At 35.0% G+C, this 17,977-nt stretch overlaps 2 non-coding genes and 1 pseudogene across 2 annotated transcripts; 1 reads left to right on the top strand and 2 right to left on the bottom strand.

The window, feature by feature from the left end:
* Positions 1-5,055: 5,055 nt before the first annotated feature.
* LOC110622316 lies at positions 5,056-7,015 on the top strand (annotated as a pseudogene).
* A 2,210-nt stretch (positions 7,016-9,225) lies between these two features.
* On the bottom strand, positions 9,226-9,297 carry TRNAC-GCA. The gene has a single exon. It is a non-coding gene; the product is annotated as a tRNA-Cys (tRNA).
* Positions 9,298-14,886: 5,589 nt separating this feature from the next.
* On the bottom strand, positions 14,887-14,958 carry TRNAC-GCA. The gene has a single exon. It is a non-coding gene; the product is annotated as a tRNA-Cys (tRNA).
* Positions 14,959-17,977: the final 3,019 nt, after the last annotated feature.

Raw genomic sequence — 17,977 nt, 5'->3', positions numbered from 1 at the left:
TTTCTGGAACTGGTGGCTCAGAAACAGCACGAGGACCCAGAGTTAGTGAAGATTGCTAGGACTGTTTAGTCAAGCAAGAATGAAGAGTTCAGATTTGACAGCAAGGGGGTCCTCCGCTATGGGAATAGATTGTGTATACCAGATGACGTAGGTCTGAAGGGAGACATTATGAGGGAGGCTCATAATGCCAGATACAGTGTTCACCCTGGAGCCGCCAAAATGTATCAAGATCTGAAAAGAGTTTATTGGTGGCCAGCTATGAAAAGAGAAGTGGCATAGTTTGTGTTAGCCTGCGAAGTGTGTCAGAGGGTGAAGTTGGAACATCAGAAGCCGGCTGGAATGCTCAACCCACTACCTATTCCAGAGTGAAAATGGGAGAATATAGCTATGGACTTTGTAGTGGGGTTACCGACAACGTCCAACAGATTGGACTCCATATGGGTGATTGTGGATAGACTGACCAAATCTGCCCACTTCATCCCTGTAAGGAGTGGCTATTCTGTGGACAAGTTGGCGCAGGTATATTTTGATGAGGTTGTCAGGTTGCATGGGGTTCCTGTTTCAATAGTGTCTGATAGAGGACCCCAGTTCACCTCCAGGTTTTGGCGGAGTCTGCAGAATGCCATGGGTACCAGGTTGGATTTTAGCACTGCTTTCCATTCACAGACTGACGGACAATCAGAGAGGACCATCCAGACAATAGAGGATATGCTCAGAATGTGTGTGCTAGATTTTGGCGGTTCCTGGAGGCAGCATCTACCTTTGGTGGAGTTTGCCTACAATAACAGCCATCATGCTAGCATAGGGATGGCTCCATATGAAGCTTTGTATGGAAGAAAGTGCAGGTCGCCTATCTATTGGGAAGAAGCTGGAGAAAGGGCCTTGGCAAGGCCTGAGCTAGTAGAGATCACCAGCAGAGTGGTGCCCATAATCAGAGAAAGGATCAAGACTGATGTGAGCAGGCAAAAGAGTTATGCAGATATCCGCAGAAGACAAGTAGAGTTTCAGGAGGGGGATTTGGTATTGCTCAAGGTGTCTCCTATGAAAGGGGTGATTTGGTTCGGGAAGAAAGGTAAGCTAGCTCCGCGGTACATTGGACCCTTTGAAATCTTGCAAAAGATCGGGAATGTATCGTATAAGCTGGATTTACCTACTTCAATGGAGAGAATCCATCCGGTTTTCCATGTTTCCATGTTAAGGAAGTTCGTGTCAGATCCGGGCAAGGTTCTTAGTGAGCCTAATGTGGAGATCCAAGAAGATCTCACCTATGTTGAGCAGCCGGTACGAATCATAGACACTCAGATCAGAAAGCTAAGGAACAAGGAAATCCCGATGGTGAAAGTCCTTTGGAATCACCACAACATCAAATAGTGTACCTGGGAGACACGGGAGTCCATGCTCCAGCAATATCCTCATCTCTTCTAAGGTGAGTTTTATGTGCTTTGTATGTATATTCATGTTTTATGCTTTGCATGTTTGTTTGGTGAACATTCGGGGACGAATGTTCTTAAGGGGGGAAGAATGTAATACCCGGCTAGACTCCGGTATCGGAATTCCTACCGTCCGGTGGAATCTCGGATGTCGGAAACCTCTAGAAGGGTAAGATAATGTTTTTATAAAATGTTTTAATGTATTTTATGATTTTAAGTAAGAAAAAAAGCTGAGTTTTAAATGAAAAAGACCATGGAGGCATTTCCAGGTTCGGCCGCCGAACCTCAAGTTCGGCCGCCGAACATGGGATAGTTTAGGGGGGCAAGTTGGGCTTCCGAAAGTGGCTCAGGTTCGGCTGCCGAACCTCATGTTCGACCGCCGAACTTGCATGAGTTTTGGAGGCACTTTAGGCTTCCGAAGGTGGTCTGGCCAGCCCCTATATAAGGGCTCCATGGCCGAAACGGGCGAGTTTTCTCCCCATTTTCGGCCAACGGTGAGTCCATGCTCTCCCATGGTTGATTCTTGATGCTTTTCCTCCAATCTTTCGAGTTTTAACAAGTTTTATCTTGGTTTGAAGATATTTGAACAAAAAGAGCAAGTTTTGAAGCTTGGAGACCCAAGGAGTTAGATTTATCCCATCTCCGAGTTAGATCGCCTCTCCTCTCGATCTCCAAGAGGTAAGAGTAGATCCTTAGCTCATTTCATGCTTTAAGCAAGTTTTATGAAAGTTTATGGGGTAGAAATGCATGTTTAGGTTATTATTGAGTTTATGGGTTTATGTTGAGTTTTTGAGCAATGTGGGTTGTTTATATATGTTTGATGTGTTTTGGTTGGGGTTTAGGCTAGTTTAAGACCCCTTTTTGCTTATGGAAGTATGTATGCATGTTTTGGAAGTGTTGGTTTTGAGTTGGTTTGGTTTGGGAGGCAAATGTGCATTGTGGAGGCTGAGTTCTGCCCTTTGGAAGAACTCAGGTTCGGCAGCCGAAGGGACTTTCGGCTGCCGAACCTGCCTGTGGAGGCCAGCCTTTGGCTGCCGAACCCTGCCTCCGAAAGTGGACTTTCGGCTCTGGAAGGGAGTTTCGGCCGCCGAAGGTGCATGACTTTCGGCTCTGGAGGGAGTTTCGGCCGCCGAACCTGCCGCCGAAAGTGCCCTGTTCAGCCTTCCTTTGCAAGATTTCTATGATTGTTTTAAGGTATTTTAGGGGTTTTTTTGGAGAGTATTTTAGAGTCATGTTCATGTATGTTTGGTCCCTCATTTGAGTCCACCTGTGTAGGTTCGGACCCGAGGAACCGAGGACCCCAGCAGTGAGTCAGCTGCTTCAGTGTCTTGTCAGAGCTAGCCAGAGGTGAGTAGAATGACTCTTTATGTTTCAAAGCAAATAATAAATGTTTTAGCATGATTCACGCATCATGAATGCAATGAGATATATTAGGTTGTTTGCATTAGAATTCACGAATATGTTGCATTGCATATTATGTTGTTGTTGTGGATGAACATTGAGTGATCCATTAGCCCTCGTATGGTATGATATGATATGATGATGACACGGTATGGAAGTCCAGGAAGACCTATTCTACGTCCCTGGCACTATGTAAGAGAAAGTCCAGGAAGACCCATTCTACGTCCCTGGTACCTTGAAATGTTATGATATGTTATGTAAGAAAAAGACCATGATCCATTCTACGTTCTGGCACTAATGGAAATGTAGAGGGCTATTGGTGACAGGTTCATCCTTAAGGTGATTTGTCTGTGATGTGATGCATTTCATGAAAGCATGAACTTTAAATATAATGTTTTATTATTATGTTCACTGGGCTCTAGTAGCTCACCCCCTTTCCCGTAATCCCCCAGGTTTGCAGGTACGGGCTAGTCCAGGAAGTCAGCAGGATTAGAAGTCATGCAATAGCTAGTTGTGGACATGAAAATGATGTAATATAAAGTATAGTATAGTCATGTAATATTGATATTGAGGATTAGAATTGTGCTTGACTCTATGTGTATGGTTATCCCCTTTGATACATGATCTATAAAATGTTTTATGATGTCTATGTAAACCAGGCTTTATGTATGATATGTTACCCCATTGGAGCATTTGTTGAGGGCTCCAGTGTGGGATTTGATGTTTATGGTTATGAGTTGTGCATGCATAGGTTAAGCTTGGTGAATGAAAGAGAAAGTTTAAAATTTTTATGTATATGTTGATAATGTATGGGATTTAACAGGTATACAGGATGTATATTTGGCTTGCTACGGGTCCCGGCGGCCTTATGCCGATCTGGATCCCAGCGCCGATAGCGGTCCGGTTTCCGGGTCGTTACACCTACATATTTGGGAAGCCAAAAATCAAAAAGACAAAAATGCCCTCCAAGAATCCAAGTCCAAATAGGAAAAGGAGTCCCAACTCTACAAGGAAACCCTAAGGCAGCCACTCCAGCCTATAAAAGGACCAGCAAACCAGCAGAAGAATTATCTCTACATCTTTGGATCATCAGGTAGAAGCTGCACCAGCAGCCGCACCACACCAGCAGGCCAATTGGCCCTTTTCTTCTTCTTTTTCTTTTCTTTTCTTTTCTTTTATGTTAGTTTCAGCCATGAGTGGCTGAAACCCTTTTTTTAGTTGAAGAATAAGGTGAAACTTTGGTTGTTTATAGATTGAGAGATCTGAACATGCTATGTTAATCTTTTATTTATCAATATTTATGCAATTTGATGTTGAATTCTATTGTTGCTTTGTTATTTTAGATCAATAGGGCCCATTGAATCTTGATGGAAAGGTAATAATTTGTTAGTTTGGATAGTTTTTAGTCCGTAATTGCTGGAATTATTCAAACACAAGAACCCTTGGTGTAAAAACCTAGGAAATTGCATAATCTAGCAATATCACCATGCGTTTGGGTAGCTAGAATTAGGTCTTTCTATCTCTTAACGCAATTGACATTTGTTTGTTGCCTAAGCCCCAAGGACGTTCCTTGACAACTTATTGGTTAGTGATTAATTAGAGGACGTTCCCTAATTAATATATGCTTAAGGAGGGATTTGGTTGGTGAGAAGCGTCTTCCACCTCCATAACTAATTTATTGAATCAAATAAAAGAATTTTTGTGTCAATGATCAATCCCAACAACTAAAGTGGATCCAACTCTTCAACTAGGTTTTTCTCATTATTGATTTCTCTTTACTTTATTCTTTACTTTACTTGCTTGCTTTTAATTCTAGTTTAACTCAACAATCTCAAAACCCCCCTTTTTTTATTATTGTCTTTTATTTACTTGGTCTTAACAAGAAAAATAAGTAAGTCCATGTGGATTCGATCTTTTTGCCACTATCTACAGTTGTAAAATTGTTGATAATCAAAAAGATTATTTTTGACCAGTCTCGACAACCGCGAGTCGGTCAGTTTAAGGGAGCTACTTACAAGTGTTTGATTGCTATAGCTTTTCATTTAATTTATGATTATAATTTAGAATTGGTGTTGTTTGTTTGGTCTTTCAATTTATCAAATTTAATTTCTTTCGACATTTGAAAATTTGTATTTGATTCAGTGATTCCTTTCTCTCCCCAACTATAAATAATCTAGGTAGCAACTACTACGGCTGTTGTTTTGCTTACTAGACCAATTCCTAATAAAGATGACTCTATTGAACAAGTTGTTGCATGTTAAGAGAGATTGAAGCCTCTCAAACTTGGCAGCAACTCTTGGATACTCCATGTGATGAGGAATCAAGGGATAGAATAGATGAGATTTTTCCTTTTCTTCTATTACAATTTTATTCTGTATTAACTTTAAATGGAGTTGGAATAGTATACACTATGGGCAAATATAGTGTGGGTTTCTGAATAATCAATAGTGGATGTATATGCTGCTAAATTTTTGAAATATGATGTTTAGATTTATGTTGCCTTTTTTTGATAAGCAAAATTTTATTAAAAGAATCCAAGAAAAGTTTAGCATGAGCAGAGCAAACTAAATCCAAAGAGAACCTCTTACACTCGTCTTAGAGTGTGGTATCTTTAGATTCAATGCAATTTTATATGATCTATTCTTGCATTTCTCCTTTGCAGTTTGATGGAAAAGTTATGCTGTGTAGAATCTTTAACAAATATGTAAGAGATTTGCATTTCTCATTTGGAGTTCGAGGGCATGCGCGTGTGGGCATCTTTCTTTTGAGAAGAAGCACGAGAGAGAAAATGCCCACTTCTTTCTTCAAAGGAAGGTTAACGGACAACCATTGCCTCCTGATTTGATCATCGACTATGATAGTTATACTGGAAATCCATGGGAGATCTTGGACGATGTCAAGAACTTTGATGGCTACTATTTTGTGTTTACAAATTGAAGAGGATGAGTAAAACCATGATTGAGAGAAGGGCAAGTTTTAGGACCTGGAAGGGCCAAAGTACAAATCGATTTCCTCAATCTGAAGGGGAAACTCAATGGGCAAGGAAACAATTCGTATTTGAAGTCGACAAGAAAATCTCAGAAGCTGTTGGCCGAAACAATGGGCGCTAGCTTATGGTAGAGTTTTCAGAAGGCAATGAAGGAGTAAGAAAAAGCGTTAAAGTTCTTTTGTTTTGGGATTTCTGTTACTTCGTAATTAATCTTAATGATAATCTTGCCCTAAATCGATTGAGTGCAATTTTATATGATTAATTCTTGCATTTTTCCTTTGCAGTTTGATGGAAAAGTTGTGATGTGTATAATCTTAAACAAACATGCAAGAGATTTGCTCAAGAAAGAACATATCAGTGTTGATCATTCAAAGGGTGAGGCAATAGTCCCATATCTTGAAAAAAAAATCTCTCGATTGATGACAAGGAAGAGAATCAGAATCCAATGAATAAGATGAAGGAACAAAAGTCATGTTCTTATGAGGAGAAAGGGAATTGGAACTCAAAGAAGGAGAAGCAGCGACGACAGGAGACAGCCAGTTGACTTATATGAAGAGAGCATTGGCAGCCCTAGTTTTTGTCCTTCAAATTTCTTAGTAGAGCAATTCCCAATAGCTTGTGATTACTTGTGAGTTTTAGGGATTGCACAGATTTTAGATTTGAAATTAATGGACTCCAGTTTTTCTTTAGTCATAGTGATTATGAGTTGTTATGAAGAATTTATTTGGGCTCCTTATCTGATCAAGGAATTGACAATGGGTTTCAGGCAAAAATGTAGTTACCTGACGTTCTGATAATGGAAGCTTGAAGACCTTTAAACAAGAATTGATGGTGCTAGCATTAAAGCAGAACACTGGTAATTTTCTTAAGTTAAGCTAACATAACTTTCATTTCCTGGGTTTTACTCTCCTTAGCAATTGCCATTTTCTTGTCTTTCCACAGACAGCAGTAGATGATGAGATTATGAGATAAGAATGGTGGACTGATGTTTCAGTGCTTCTGCCTCCTAGGTTTTATATAATGGGCAATAAAATCATTTTTCCAGTAGGAACATTACTAATTTTTTTCCATATATGCATCTTAATGAAATCCTCTCTTTTGGTTCTGTTATCACATTAGTTCAACTTCTGAATTTGTAATTTTTTATAAAAAAAAAGATTGATTGGATATTTTTGGTGCATAGATAATGGGTTTCAATGACTGCTTGTGTCTTCAATTTTAGCTGTCATTATTCCTTGAGATTGTTCTTCACTTAGATGTCTACTCATGTCATTTGACTTGCCTCCAAATTATTAATGGATGTACTTTTCTTTTGAGTTCAATTAGAATTTTATTTTACTAATTTTCTATGATCTTTTATTTTGATATTGCTAATATTGATGTTTTGCAATGTTAAATTCTGAAGGTCACATGGATGCAAAATGGCTTATATTCACTCTACAATTTCAAGCTTAAGGAATATTCAAGAATTTGTGTGTTTCATCCTAGAATTTGTGTCGTTTGATGGAAGTTTTATTTAATTTATGGTATTTTAATTTATTTCTTTTAAAACTTTCTGTAACTTTCTTTTTTATTATTTTATTTATTTAAATATAATTTAAAAATAAATAGTAAAAAATTCGAGTTTAAACTTAAACTTATCGAAATTTAAATAATAAAAGAGTAAAATTCAAATTTAACATTGTAAATAAACTTATCGAGTTTAGGCAATAAACAAACCGAGCCTTTAATATTGTAAATGACTGAATGGATGAATTGAGTTTGAATTAGTTAAAACTCAGTTTTGATGTTTGTTTATATTCGGGGGGAATTTTTATTCAATTATTTGGGTTAATATTTTGTGTTGTAGTAAAAAATAAATTTAAAAAGTATTTAAATTAATTTTAATCAAACAAATTTAAAAATTATTTAAATGGTGCTATATTGTTGGGAGGAGTCTGATTGAGTCCAATACATCAGTGTTTCAGCTTCCTGGCAGAGTTAGAGCGGTCCATCTAGTTAGTCAATGTCTTCGGCTCTGCTCTTGCTTGCTTTCTATAGTTTCATGGGCCATGAGCCTAAAGCTTAGGCTGCTTTGTATTTCTAGTACTTTAGGCCTGAATTATGGGTTGCTTTATAATATTTATTTCATGCTATACCCGGTTGATGCAACTAATAAATTTTTGTTAAAAAATGATAAAGAGCTTCGGGCTTCATAATTTAATTTCTTAGAAAATTTGATTTCAATTACATTATAAAAATTCAAACAGAAATCTACTGAAATAAAATTTATATTTTATTTTTATATTTTAAATAATAAATAATTTAATTTTTAAATTATTATTGTATTAATAAAATATTCATTTGATTAACCAAATTTACAATTAGTCATGAAGAAATCAACTAAACTTTTAATTGTTAATCTAATTTTATTTTTATTTTCAGTATATATCAAGATATTTTGTAATAATGTTTTATTAAATAATTTATTTTAAATATATAATAAAATATTTATAATAGTGTTATACTAAATATTTTATCCACAGTCATTAATTGAACTAATTTATTATAAATATTTTATTATTAATCAACTATTGATTAAAAAAATAAATATAAATTAAAATGACTAATTTATTATAAATACTAAAAATTATAAAGGATAAATTGTTACAAAGGTAAAGGGATTAAATTTTTTAAAAAAAATAAAATTCGAAAAGTTAAATTATTAATGTTTAATAATGAAGTTTAATGAAATGATGATTTTATTAATATAATAAAATTTTAATAACTAATTTTTTTATATTTTATAGTAATATTATATTAAATATTTTTTATTAGATTAATATAAATAATTTAATTTAAATTTGTATATTTTATTTTATATTTATACCATTTATGGTATTTTCTCTAAACGCCCTATTTTTCTAAACTCCTATACAGGTGTATATATATATATTTATGAAATAAATTAAATTAAATTAAATTATTATATTTCTACTTAATGATCAAATAAGTTTAATTTAATTTTTTTATCAATTAATTTCTATATTTTTATTAAAAATTAAATATGTCCTGAATTAACAAAATATTATTTTTATAATATTACAATTTCATTTTTGTCATTTTAAAATTACTTATTATTTCTATATTTTTAAAAAAAATTTATGTTAATTAAAATACCAAGACTTTTAATAATTCAGATTACAAAAATAATATTATATTATTAAAAATATATTATATTAAATTATAACTTATTTCACATTTAACGGTATAAGAATTTATTGATAAAAAATAAATTACATTTATTTCACTGTTAACCAAAAATACAGACGCAAAAAGCCAATCTCCATATGGGTATCTCCCTTTCACCACTTCATTTTTATCTTTCTTTCAATTTTGACAAAATTATTATTATAAGAAGAAAGAAGGGCCCAACCGGGTTCGAACCGGTGACCTCTTGATCTGCAGTCAAATGCTCTACCACTGAGCTATGGACCCAAGACTTCATTCCCCTTTTGTGTTCAAATATAACTCCTTTATCTAAAAATATGCAACTAAAAATTATTACATCAATAAGAAAAAAAAAAAAATTCTAGCACCTCACTCAGGATTCTACGTAGAATAAAACAATATCTTAACGTTGGGGTAAATTTTGAACCTGTAGTTATTCTAATTCTTTTATACTTGTTTAAGTGTTTATGATATGGTATTTGGCCAAGCAATTAATTTCGCCAAATCTCTTTTTTGCTTTAGTTCAAATACTTCTTCAAATGTCAAAGAGGCTATTTGTGCATTTTTTGGTGTAGTTGAACATGACAATCTTAGTAATTGCTTGGAGTTACCGACAGTTATAGGACATGACAAGAAGGGTATCTTTAGTTTTGTGAGGGATAAAGTATGGAAAAGACTGAATTAATGGAAGAACATATTTCTCTTTGAGGTAGGGAAGGAAATTTTAATTAAAATAGTGATTCAAGCTATTCCAAACTATGTGATATCTCTCTTTTTACTACCAAAAGGGATGTGTGAGGACTTGAGAAGATGTTTGATTTCTGGTGGGTCAAAATTCGCGTGGCACGGTTAATTTATACTGGATGTCTTGGTCGAGGCTGTGTAAACATAAATCCCATGGGAGATTGCAATTTAAGCAAGTTAAAGAGTTTAATGTCTCAATGTTGGGTCGGTTAAGGTAGAGAATTATTAGCAATCCTGCGTCATTAATGGCGTAAGTGTTGAAGGCTCGCTATTTTGCAAATACATATTTCTTAGAGGATAAAATTGGTTCAAATCGGAGCTATGTATGGCGAAGCATCTTCGAAAGTCAGCAGCTAATTTGAAAGGGTTTATGTTGAAAAATCGGTAATGGGCTAATGTTTCGATTTGGTTAGTCCCCTGGATACACGACTAGGTATACCTTTTTGTCACAACTCAATGTAGTGTGGAGAAGAATGTCTTTATGGTTAGTGATCTGATTGTGAACGGAAGATAGAATAGTGATTTGATCCAGTCAGTGTTTGATGAAAGAGATGTGTAGTAGATTCTTTCAATTCTATTGAGCAACACAACCGAAGATTCTCAGATCTAGTTATTTGATAAGAAGGGGAATTATACAGTAAAATCAGCCTATAGAAGTTTGTTTTCAAGTATTGGGGTGATAGTAAATGTAGACTTGAGTTGTATGTGGAAGAAGATATGGACTTTACCGCTATATCTAAAAGTAAAGAACTTTGTATGGAGAGCGGGTAATAATATTTTGCCCACTAGAGAGGTGTTGATCCAGCGATGAGTCCCTGTGCCTAACATCTATTCATATTGTCATTTGAAGATAGAGTCAACTTTACATTTGTTGGTTCATTGTGGATATTCTCAACAGGTTTGGAATGTTTCTTTTCTTAGGTGGTATAAATCATATATTAGCTCTTTTGTTGAATGCTTAGCGTCTTTGATTATATTCTTTAGTGAGATTGATGCTAGCCTGGTGTTGTGGGTGTGTTGGTCCATTTGGAGATTAAATAATTTCATCATTTGGGAAAATAAGTATAAAATGCCATTGGAAATTTGGTTATGTGCAAAGCGTATATAAGGTGACTAGAAAAATGCCCAAGTGGAGAAAACAAAAGAGTAGGGACAAAGGCAAAGTAAGTCATGGCAAATACCAGATAGTGGATGGATCAAAGTTAATATCGATACGACAACTAATGTTAATGACTCTTCAACTAGTTTGACATTCATAGCTAGGAATTAACAAGGCAACTTTGTGAAAGCCAAAAATATACTTCTAATTAGAGATTTTACTCCCAAAATTGCAGAGACTTTTACTTTAAAAGAAGCGCTTAGTTGATTGTATGACAAGGGGTGAAACCAGGTTGTAGTTAAGAGTGATTGCTAGGAGGTCTATCATACTATTTCTAGTGGTCTGAGACTGGATCTCACATCATTTGAAGTTGTCATTAGAAATATCCAGCAACTACGGCTTCAGTTTCGAAGTTCTTGTCATTGGACTTGTGTTTCACAGTTTGCAAATATAGCAGCACATGAGCTTGTCCAAGCTACTAGATTATGTGAGTGGATAGAACAACCACCCAACTATATAAAAAATGTTTTATTAAAAGATTTGAGTGAATAAAATATATCACTTTTATTAAAAAAATACTTGAATTAAAGTATTCTTAATTTAAAAAATAAATATTAAAGTGTGAACATAATCTGTACATAATTATAGGAGATTACATAATCATAGACTAATTGATTGATAGAGGATTATTAGGGGTTGCCTTAACAAGACCTTGTAATCTGTATATATACCCACTTCAATGGAAAAATATACTGAAATTATCCAATTATTCAGTATCTTGTTACATGGTATCAGAGCCATTCTCGTAGAGATTTAATTTTTTTTTCTCTCTCATCAAGTTTTAAATTTTTGGAGACTTAGGGCTCCTATTCTTTTGTGTTACCCATTTAAAGTAATATTTATCTCTCACCGTCCACCTAAGGGGGACGCCGAAGTTGCCTTACAGCCCTCTTGTCAGATCTGTAGTTCGTTTGCCGTTTGAGTGTTAGGTGGAGGCGCTTTTTTTTTTTTACAGTTCACTGGATTAAATTTTGTTATCTTCCTTTAATTCATTTGAAGGTATAAGAGTATAGAGTTTTGGTTGAAATGGTTTTTGAAAGTAAGACCCAAATTATTAAAATTATCCAAATATTTTTAATAGTGGTTGAGACAGGTAAAACGTATCTTATTTTCTCTTCATATAAATGGGTCATTGATTTTGGTGCCGCGGATCACATGACAGGTAATCCTCATATTTTTACTAGTTTTCGATCTTATAAAGCACCTTCTCCTTTTATTATAGCTGATGGGTCAACCTATAATGTTGAGGGTTATGGGACTGTTAAACCTACTCCTTCTATTACCCTATCATTTGTGTTAAATTTACCTAATCTTACTTTTAATTTAATCTTTGTGAGTAGACTTACCAAAGATCTAAATTGTTGTGTTTCTTTTTTTCCTGATCATTGTCTCACTCAAGATCTTATGAAGAAGCAGATTATTGGTAAATAACATGTATTTGAGGGTCTCTACATTTTGAATGCATGGGTACCTCAGTCTGTTGCTTTGCTCCAGTATCATGTCTCCATTTGAAGCACATTGTCAGTTGGGGCACCCTTCTTTACCAGCTTTGAAGAAGTTATGCCCTCAATTTCATGAGGTATCTTTATTGGAATATGAGTTATATCATTTTGCAAAACATCATCGAATCTCTTTAAGTTCTAGAGTCAATAAACGAATTGAGTTTGCTTTTGAATTAGTTCATTCAGATGTTTGGGCCCATGTCCAGTTGGATCTAAGACTGGATTCAGATGTTTTATTACTTTTGTGGATGATTACTCTAGAATGACTTAGATTTATTTTATGAAGTATCGTTTAGAAATGTTTTCTCATTTTTCTGCTTTTTGTGCTGAAATCAAAACTCAATTTAATGTTTCTGTGAAAATTTTACAGAGCGACAATGCTAAAGAATATATGTTAGAATCATTCCAAGCTTATATGACTCAATATGGTATTCTTCACCAATCGTCATGTGTTGATATACCTACTCAAAATGGGGTAGTTGAAAGGAAGAATCGACATCTCCTTGAGACTGCTAGAGCTTTATTGTTTCAAATGCAAGTTTCTAAGCAATTTTGGGCCGATGTTGTCTCTACTGCATGCTTTTTCATTAATCACATGCCCTCTGCAGTACTAAACGGTAATACTCCTTATAATGTCCTCTTTCCTGAGAAGCTATTATTTCCTCTCGAACCACGACTATTTGGCAGTACTTGCTATGTTCAAGATGTCAGACCTCATGTGACTAAACTTGATCCTAAAGCTTTGAAGTGTGTTTTCTTGGGATATTCTCGCCTTCAGAAGGGGTATCAGTGTTACTCTCCAGACCTCAACAAGTATCTAGTCTTAACAGATGTAGTTTTTTCCGAGCAAATTCCTTTTTATCCTGTTGCACAAACCTGTCTTGATCAAGAGGATGATGATGAGTGGCTCATCTATAGAATCATATCTGATGGTGGGACCTCTTCGAGTATGCCTTCTGCTGTACAATCTGATGGTAACATTCCTCCTAACACTCAGCCTCGTGTTAAACTATCAGCTGTTCAAATTTACTCTCGGAGACCAGTACCTGATGATACATGTCCTGCACCAGAATCTTCTTCGTTATCAGATCCACCACCGAGTGACCTTGACCTCCCCATTAGTCTTCGTAAAGGTAGACGACAGTGTAAATCTATCTATTATGTTGCTAACTTTCTGTCTTACGATCACCTGTCTCCTTCTTCTATCTCCTTAATTATCTCTCTAGATTCCATTTCTTTGCCTAAGATAGTTAAAGAGGCCCTGGCTCATTCTGGATGGCGTGATGCAATATTTGAGGAGATCAAGGCTCTAGATGAAAATTATACTTGGGAACTAGTTGATTTACCCTCTGGCAAGAAGGTTGTGGGCTGTAAATGGGTTTTTGCCATCAAAGTCAATTCAGATGGCTCCATGTGAGGCTTGAGGCCCGTCTTGTCGCCAAAAGTTATGTCCAAACCTATGGCGTTGACTATTCTGACACTTTTTCTCCTATGGCAAAAATGATCTCAGTTCGCTTATTCATCTCCCTAGCTGCTTTTTAGCATTGACCTTTATACCAATTAGATATCAAGAATGCATTTTTACATGGTGATCTCCATGAGGAGGTGTATATGGAGCAACCACCAGGGTTTTTTACTCAGGGGGAGTAAGAGAAAGTCTACCATTTGAAGAAATTTTTATTTGGTTTGAAGCAGAGTCCCCATGCATAGTTTGGCAAGTTTAGTGAAGTTGTTTAAAAATTTGTATTGAAAAAAAGCAAGTGTGACCATTCAGTCTTTTATAGAAATTCAAATAGTGATACTATTTTCCTTTTGTATATCTTGATGATATTATCATTAGAGTAAATAATAGTACAAGGATCTCTTCTTTCAAAAACTACTTGCATGCAAGTTTTTATATAAAGACTTGAGGTAATTTAAGTATTTCTTAAGAGTCGAAGTTTTAGGAGTAGAAAGGAAATTTTCCTTAAGTATATATATATTTATGAAATAAATTAAATTAAATTCTTATATTTTTACTTAACAATCAAATAAGTTTAATTTAATTTTTTTTTATCAATTAATTTTTATATTTTTATTAAAAATTAAATATATCCTGAATTAATAAAATATTATTTTTATAATATTAAAATTTCATTTTTGCCATTTTAAAATTACTTATTATTTCTATATTTTTTAAAAAAATTTTATGTTAATTAAAATACCAAGACTTTTAATAATTCAGATTACAAAAATAATATTATATTATTAAAAATATATTATATTAAATTATAACTTATTTCACATTTAACGGTATAAGAATTTATTGATAAAAAAATAAATTACATTTATTTCACTGTTAAACAAAAATACAGACGCAAAAAGCCAATCTCCATATGGGTATCTCCCTTTCACCACTTCATTTTTATCTTTCTTTCGATTTTGACAAAATTATTATTATAAGAAGAAAGAAGGGCCCAACCGGGTTCGAACCGGTGACCTCTTGATCTGCAGTCAAATGCTCTACCACTGAGCTATGGACCCAAGATAAAACAATATCTAAACATTGCGGTAATTTTTGAATTTGTAGTAAATCCTTTTATACATAATGCTTAAGTGTTTATGAGATCATATCTAGTTAAGTAATTAATTTTGCCAAATCCCTTCTTTACTTTAATTCAAATACTCCTCCAAATGTTAAAGAAGCTATTTGTATATTTTTTGGTATAGTTGAACATGACAATCTTGGTAATTGCTTGGGGTTACCGACGACTATAGGGCATAACAAGAAGGATATTTTTAGTTTTGTGAAGGATAAAGTCTGGAAAAAGCTGAATTATGGAAGAATAGATTTCTCTTCAAGGCAGGGAAGGAAATTTTAATCAAAATAGTGATTCAAGCTATTCCAAACCGTGTGATGTCTCTCTTTTTGCTGTCAAAAGGGACGTGTAAGGACTTGGAGAAGATGTTTGCTGATTTCTAGTGGGGTTGAAATTCGCATGGCACAGCTAATTTACACTGGATGTCTTGGTCGAGGCTGTGTAAATATAAATCTCATAGGGATTGCAATTTAAGCAAGTTAGAGAGTTTAATGTCTCAATATTGGGTCGGCTAGAATGGAGAATTATTAATAATCCTGCATCGTTAATGGCGCAAGTGTTGAAGGCTCGCTATTTTGCAAATATATATTTCTTACAAGCTAAGATTGGTTCAAATCCGAGCTATGTATGGTGAAGAATCTTTGAAAGCTAGCAGCTAATTCGAATGGGTTTGTATTGAAAAATTGGTAATGGGCTAATGTTTTGATTTGGTTAGTCCCTTGGATACATGACTAACTATACTCTTTTATCGTAACTCAATATAGTATGGAGAAGAATGTGTTTATGGTTAGTGATCTGATTGTGAACGGAAGATGGAATAGCGATTTGATCCAGTCAGTGTTTGATGAAAAGGATGTGCAGTAGATACTTTCGATTTTGTTGAGCAATGCGACCGAAAATTCATAGATCTAGTTATTTAACAAGAAGGGAAATTATATAGTAAAATCTGCTTATAGAAGTTTGCTTCCAAGTATTGGAGTGATGGTAGATGTAGACTTGAGCTGTATGTGGAAGAAGATATGGACTTTACAGCTATCTCTAAAAGTAAAGAACTTTATATGGAGAGCGGGTAATAATATTTTGCCCACTAGAGAGGTGTTGATCCAGCGACGAGTCCCTATGCCTAGCATCTAACCACACTGTAATTTGAAGGCATAGTCAACTTTACATTTGTTAGTTTGTTGTGGGTATGCTCAACAGGTTTGGAGTGTTTCTTTTCTTGGGTGGTATAAACTATATATTAGCTCTTTTGTTGAATGATTAACATCTTTAGTTTTATTTTTTAATGAGATTGATGCTAGCATGGTGTTGTGGGTGTGTTGATCCATTTGGAGATCACGTAATTTCATCATTTCGAAAAATAAGTATAAAATGCCAGTGGAAACTTAGTTATGTACGAAGCGCATGCAAAATAACTAGAAAAATGCCCAAGTGTAGAAAACAAGAGAGCATGGATAAAGGCGAAGCCAGTCATGGCAAATACCAGATAGTGGATGGATCAAAGTTAATATTGATGTGGCAACTAATGTTAATGACTCTTCAACTGGTTTGGCATTCATAGCTAGGGATGAACGAAATAACTTTGTGACAGCAAAAAATATGCTTTTAATTGGACTTTGTACTCCCAAAGTTGCAGAGACTTTTGTTTTATAAGAAGCGCTTGGTTGATTGTATGATAAGGGGTGGAACCAGATTATGGTTGAGAGTGATTGCCACAAGGTTTATCATGATGTTTCTAGAAGTCTAGGACTGGATCTCACGTCATTTTGAATTGTCATCAGAAACATCCAGTAGCTGCGACTTCAATTTCGAAGTTCTTGTCATTGGAATTGTGTTTCACGATTTGCAAATATGGCTACACATAGATTATGCGTCAATGTTGATGAGTGGATAGAACAACCATCCAACTATACAAGGAATGTTTTATTACAAGATTTGAGTGAATAAAATATATCAGTTTTATTATAATAAAAAAGACTTTGAATCACTACAAAAATTGAGCAGATCACTAACGGACTTCACCAACGGATTGAAGTCCGTTAGTGATACTAACAGATTCATCGACGGAATATTTGTATCGTATTATCTACTAACTGATGAAACCATCCGTTAGAAGTCCGTTGGTAAAATACTAACGGATCTTTTCCCCGTTAGAAATCTGTAAGTATCCATAAGTTAATTTATTATTTATTTAATGTAAACGTTTTTTCACTAACGGACTAATCATTCCGTTAGTGAATTGTGGAGCCAAATACACAATCCTAAATGAAATCCCTAAATCGTGTGTTTGCCAAATCAAAATCACTCTGAAATCTGAGCTTGCGTCCAACCTCCCGTTCGTTCACTGCTGCCGGCATCCTTCGTCCGCCGCAATCAACGGTCCGCCGCCGTCCATCGCCGATAAGTGCGCCCCTTCTCGGCATCACTGTCTACGAGTGAGCCCGTCTCTCTCACCAGTCTTTCCCTTCTCCACGGACAGTGTCCACGGGTACCCTATCCATCTCTTTATTAACCATTTTTAACACGATATAAATTTATTTGATGTCATTTTTCTTCCATTCTTTAAGTGTGTTAGTTTCCTTGTAATTTTCATCTAGAGTACAAGCTGTCTAATTTACTGGACTGCTCTTTGGTTTTAACGAGAAATCCTGCGGTTCAGCTCTCACCTGGTACTGCTCTTCCTCTTCTTCTTCTTCTTCTTCTTTTTTTCTTAGTTGATCTATTTCTACTTCATGGATAACGTCTGGGTTCACAATAGCTTTAATTTCTTAGTTGTCTTGCTAGATTCAGATGACTATAAGTACTTGCTTTTGGAAGATGTTATTAGCATGTTGAGTGAGAGAAGAAGCAATTTTTAACACCATCTGTTTGATACGAGTATTGTCTATGCTGATTCATGAACTCCGTCAACTTTTAGGGCGCTTGCATTGAGTTTGACTTTTGGGTTGTTTGCCAAAGCTAAA

Source organism: Manihot esculenta, chromosome 1, assembly GCF_001659605.2.
Source record: "Manihot esculenta cultivar AM560-2 chromosome 1, M.esculenta_v8, whole genome shotgun sequence".
NCBI classification, from domain to species: Eukaryota; Viridiplantae; Streptophyta; class Magnoliopsida; order Malpighiales; family Euphorbiaceae; genus Manihot; species Manihot esculenta.
Note: the sequence above shows the minus strand (reverse complement) of the source record. Positions and strands in the feature narration are given on the sequence as shown.